The sequence below is a fragment of the Gossypium hirsutum genome, unplaced genomic scaffold, assembly GCF_007990345.1.
Source record: "Gossypium hirsutum isolate 1008001.06 unplaced genomic scaffold, Gossypium_hirsutum_v2.1 scaffold_78, whole genome shotgun sequence".
NCBI lineage: Eukaryota > Viridiplantae > Streptophyta > Magnoliopsida > Malvales > Malvaceae > Gossypium > Gossypium hirsutum.
The window spans coordinates 39,499-45,540 of record NW_024402796.1 but is presented as its reverse complement, the minus strand read 5'-3'; the positions used below and the strand labels follow the sequence as shown (position 1 = coordinate 45,540).

At 36.6% G+C, this 6,042-nt stretch overlaps 1 non-coding gene across 1 annotated transcript; it reads right to left on the bottom strand.

The window, feature by feature from the left end:
• Window positions 1-3,388: 3,388 nt before the first annotated feature.
• On the bottom strand, window positions 3,389-3,494 carry LOC121226290 (small nucleolar RNA R71). The gene has a single exon (XR_005924134.1). It is a non-coding gene; the product is annotated as a small nucleolar RNA R71 (small nucleolar RNA).
• Between the last annotated feature and the right edge of the window lie 2,548 nt (window positions 3,495-6,042).

Here is a 6,042-nt window from a genome sequence, read left to right as displayed (position 1 = left end):
ATGCCCTTAGATTAAAATTATTCCCTTATTCATTGCGAGATCGTGCCAGATCATGGTTGAATGCATTACTATCAAGTATTGTGGCATCTTGGAATGAGCTATGTGACAGCCCTAAATTGACCCTAGTCAGAAAGTGGTTTCGGGACCACGAAACCGAGTCTTATAAATAATTAAAGGTTATATTATGTGTTTATGATGTGCGTAAATGCTTGTGTGATAGTTCCATACTTTAATTTGGTCAGTGTATGTGAAATTTATTAGTAGGGACTATGTGAGACATTTAGAAATATGCTAGGCAAGTGTTAAAGAGGCCTATTAATATATGTGGGAAAGTGCTTGTCCTTGCATGTCAAATTAGCCAAATTAAAGCATAGTGGCCGGCCATGCTATGGGTGGAAACATGTCACAAACATGTTATGTTAGTGATGTATGTTAGGAAAAATAAAATAAGGAGCATGGTAATAAAATAATGAAAGGGAATATGATGAAAACAAAGAAAAAAAAAGTGTCCATCCTTTTTCATTTCTTTTGGCCGAAAGTTCTAAGGAAGAAGGAAGGAGCTCTTGCTTCATGTTTCGCTTGGAAGAGGATTAGGAGGAGGTTCGGCCATACTTGTGTCTAGGATAAGGTATGTTTGATGTTGTGCCATGAGACTCATGCATGTTTTTAGTTGTTAGCTTGAGTTCTAACTAGCCCATGGTTCAAATCTTTGCTATGTCATGGAGATGATATTCGGCTAAGGTGGATTGGTGTTGATGTATTTCCATGCTAAAAGTGAAGCTTTGTAATGATGCATGTGATGGTGGATTGATGACTCTTGAATATTCTTTTTAGCATTTTTGAGTGAGACATTAAGTTCTTTGTTTAACCATGACCAAAATTGAAATGGTATGGTGTTGTGATGCATTCGGCCATGGTAGGAAGTAGAAGAGAAATGTGGTTGTTGTTCACGTTATTTAGATGAGAAATGGTAGTAAGGTGAAGTGCAAATGTTAGTGTTTGATTTACTAGTGTGTATATGTGTATTAGCCAAGTTTTGAATTTGAAACAAAATGGTATGTAGTCAATACAAGTAACCATATTTGTAGGAAGTATTAAGCATATACTTGGCCTCAACCTAGACATGTATATTCGGCCACATGAGATAGGTTGGTGTTGCATGTGTTCGGTTAGAGGCAAGCATATTGATGCTTTTATCTTGGCTTAGATAATCGGCTAAAAGAGAGTGTGGGCTAAAATGTTGAGTTTGATTCATGATTTCCATATATATATGTGACTTTAATGCCTAATGTATATATGGGCTAAGTACCTTGAGGTTCTCTTTTGATGTTCAAATGAATTGTGTTAAATTGCTTAATGTGATTAAAAATGCGCATGACCATTGTGTATTTGAGCTAAAAGGTGGCCATATGACCTATCAAGCTCCTTGTCATATTCGGCCATAAGCTAGCATAATGAGACTTTAATAAGTTAAATTTGTTTGAATTAGCTCAAGAGCTTAGAGGACCACAGTTGGATAAGGGAAAGGAAAAAGTTATCGAATAGCCGCCGAAAACGTTCGACCACATCCGAGGTAAGTTTTCGAGTAATGGAACTTAGATTATGATTTGATTAGATCATGTTTTAAGCAAATCAAAATCATGCTCTTTGTATGTGGCTATTGAGCCGAAAATGATTATGCTCGATAAGCGACTTGTGATTGAATCCTAGTTATGAAAATGAAATATAGATGTGTCATGATTTATTGATATGTGTATGGATATTCGGATGATAACCGGGCTAAGTCCCGAAGGCATTTGTGCGAGTTACCAAATCCAGGCTAAGTCCCGAAGGCATTTGTGCGAGTTACTAATTCCGGGCTAAGTCCCGAAGGCATTTGTGCGAGTTACCAAATCCGGGCTAAGTCCGAAGGCATTGGTGTGAGTTACTATAACCGGGCTATGTCCCGAAGGCATTTGAGCGAGTAGCTATATCCGGTTAAATTCCGAAGGTACGTGATTTGGGAATGAGCGATCTTGCTGTAATAATTTCAATTAATACGCTCGTAAAATCCCAACAATGAGGTATGTTTCGTATGTGCATTGGAATAGTTGATTTCTTTCGAATATTATTCGCTCAGTTGAGTAATGAGCTTCCGGCCTTTGACTAAGATGATCCCTTATGTATGAATATAGGGGTTGGAATGTGAAGTAGGAATGATTTGAGAATATGTATATATGGAATTATCCGTTTAGTTATATGAATGCCATACTTCAATTGTGCTTAATTTCATTGCTCAAAACTTACTAAGCATTAAATGCTTACTCCGTTCTATGAATTTCTGTTTTATAGATTTTGGTTCGTCAGCTATCGGACTCGGGATTATTGAAGTCGAAGTCTCCCACACTATCAAAGCCCCTTTTGGTACACTTTTGGTTGAACTTTGAAATGGCATGTATTGGACTACCCATTTTGTTGTTGGTCATGGACCCTTTGGTTTTGTATAAATTTGGATAGCCATGCGAAAATGGCTTATATACACTTTGAGCTTAATATTATAATCGTCTTGTATGATGTTCATTAAGAGGTATGGAAATGTTTGGGAACGATTAGCCATTGGAATGGTTAATCATGATCATATTTTGTGCTATATATGCTAAAGGGCTAGTTGAATCATGGAAACTATGTAATAGGTAAAGTTTCCCTAAAGGCTGATGCTGGCAGCAGCAGTGATGTGGATGTGAAAAATCACTAAAAATAGTATAAATGGAATTAAATAGTAAATAAATTATTTAATCGAACCTTGATGAATCTATTTTTATAGTAAAGTAACGGAACGGTCATATGATAGTATATTATGAGATGTTAAAGTTTTCGTGAAACAGGGCCAGAACGGTTTCTGGATTCCCTGTTCCGACTTTGGAAATTCATTATAAATTAACCAGAGATAATTAGAAGTCATTCCATATATTTATAGATTCCTTTTCGAGACTAGTTTCTATAGAAACAAACGGCATCAGTATTGAAGCCCTGTACAGGGAGATATCCAAGTCGTAATGCGCAAAGGTCAGTGTAGTGGAACCCTGAAATAGGGGGACTTTAACTAATAAACTGTACTAATTGGCTCGACCAAAAATTCTAGAAAAAAATTTGTAGATGAACATATGAGTCTAGTTTCAGGAAAAATTTACGAAACTGGTTTTCGAGTTTTGAAACTCAAGATATGATTTTTAAGGTGACAGTGATGCAGTAACCAGCTTGTCTGGAAAATTTTCAAATGGACTGTGAAAATAAATGTATTATGTCTGTTAGCACCTCGTGTTCGACTCCGGCAACGGTCTCGGGTACGGGGTGTTACAAACTATGTCAGAGATTTCTGCTTAGGTACAATCCTACCCACATGAATGCCAAGCTAGGAATGACATTACATTGTTCAGGCAATCTGAAGATGAGACATTATACGAAGCCTGGGAGCGTTTCAAGGAACTAATTAGAAAATGCCCGATGCATGGTTTTCAGCATTGGACAGAAATGAAAATGTTCTACAATGGATTAAATGTTAATACGTGAATGGTGGAGGATGCATCTGTTAATGGGACATTGCTTGAAAACTCCTACAATGAAACATACGAAATTCTAGAAAGAATAACAAATAATGATTATCAGTACCCCACCACTAGAGTTGGTACTGGTAGAAGAGTTGTTGGAGCAATGAAACTTGATGAGATTACATCGTTAACAACTCAAGTGTCATCTTTAACAAATATGATTAGAACTCTAAAAAGACCCTCTGTAGTGTAGGAGATAAAGGTTGCAGATTAGCATGTGTATACTATAAAGAAGATCACGTTTTTTATGAATGCCCATCCAATCCAGCCTCTACATATTACATGGGGAATTTTAATCGTAGAAACAACAATCCCTACTTCAACACCTACAATCCAGGGTGGAAACAACATGCAAATTTTAGCTGGAGTAATTAGGGAATGGGAAATGCCAGCACTGTTAATAGACAGAATGTGGCTGGTGTACCACTTGGATGCAGTCAACCAATCTCGCGGCAAAATGTACAACAAAGTTCATAATCTTCAACATCAGTTATGGAAGCTCTATTAAAAGAGTGTATCGCTAAGAATGATGCTATTATTCAGAGCCAGACAGCTTCCTTAAGAGCTCTGGAGAATCAAGTGGGACAAATTGCCACTGCATTAAATTCCATACAACAAGGAGCATTTCCTAGTGACACAGAAAGTTCTCTATCTCAAGGAAAGGAACAATGTAAAGTCATAACACTACGGAGTGGCACTCAGCTGGCAGGAGTTGTGAATGATGCCTTTTTTGAGGAGGAAAGTTAAAAAGTTCTTGGAAGCAAAACTTTTGAACCAGAAGTCGAACAAACTACAAAAGATGGGAGTAGACAAAAGCATACATAAGCAAATTCATCTTGTAGAACCAATACAAATGCCATGGCAAGGAAACCTCAACAAATCCCTAGCGTTTCAAAAAGTTGAAACAAGATACTCATTTCAAGAAATTTCTGGATGTCTTAAAGCAATGACACATCAACATACATTTGGTGGAAGCATTAGAACAAATGCCTAACTTTGTGAAATTCACGAAAGATATCCTATACAAGAAGAGAATGTTAAGGGAGTTCAAAATTGTTGCACTTACTGAAGGGTGCATAGAAATGCTAAAGAATAGACTACCACCAAAATTAAAAGATCCAAGAAGTTTCATTATACCCTGCTCGATTAGAAACCATTATGCAGGCAAAGCGTTATGCGGTTTAAGTGCAAGTATCAATCTAGTGCCTATGTCTGTTTTCAGAAAACTTGGGATAGGAAAGGCAAGACCTACTACAGTTACACTACAACTAGCTGCTAGATTATATGTCCATCCAGAAGGCAAAATTGAAGATGTACTAGTAAGAGTTGACAAGTTCAACTTTCCAGCAGATTTTATTAATTCTGGAATGTGAAGGAGATCAAGAGGTACCTATAATATTTGGACAACCTTTCTTAGCAACTGGTAGAACATTGATTGATGTACAGAAAGATGAGCTAACCATTAGAATTAATGATTAGCAGTTGACATTTAATGCGATTGATGTTTTAAAGTGTGTAGATCCAGATGAAGAATGCCATGCTATAGAATTTGTTGACATTGATATTCAAGAAGAGTTTGCGGGACATATGCACAATTTTGATGCAAAATCTATCAAATTAAATGAAATAAATTGATTGAAGAATCTGAAGAACTTATGGAAATTTAGCAATTTGAAAATGGATGTAGAAGGAGGATTGAATCATTAAAAGATCCACTTGTGCTGGATTTGAAGCCATTACTAGTGCATTTGAAGTATGCTTATTTGAGAGATAACGATACACTGTCTGTAGTTATTTCTACTGAGGTTACAACGAACCAAGAGTAGCAATTATTGGAGGTCTTAAAAAATCTAAGAAAGCTTTAGCATGGTTAATTGCGAATATCAAAGGGATTAGCCCAGCAATCTGCATGCACAAAATAATACTTGAATATTGCTATGAAAAATCTATTGAACAACAAAGGAGACTAAATCATGTCTTGAAAGAAGTAGTTAATAAAGAGATTATCAAATGGTTGGATGCTGGAATTATATACCCAATTTTTTATAGTTCTTGGGTGAGGCATGTTTAGTGTGTACCCAAGAAAGGAGGAGTCATAGTAGTTAGCAATGATAACAATGAACTCATTCCCACATATACCGTCACAGGTTGGAGCGTTTGTATGGATTATCAAAAGCTCAACAAAGCAACGAAAAAGGACCATTTCCCTCTGCCTTTTATAGATTAGATGTTGGAGAGACTGGCAGGGAAAGCCTTCTACTATTTTTTAGATGGCTACTCAGGGTACAACCAAATTGCCATATCTCCTATTGATCAAGAAAAAACTACATTCACTTGTCTTTTTGGAACATTTGCTTTTAGAAGAATGCCATTTGGGTTATGTAATGTCCCAGCAACCTTCCAACGTTGCATGATAACAATATTTTCTGACATGGTGGAGAAGTTCCTTGAAGTA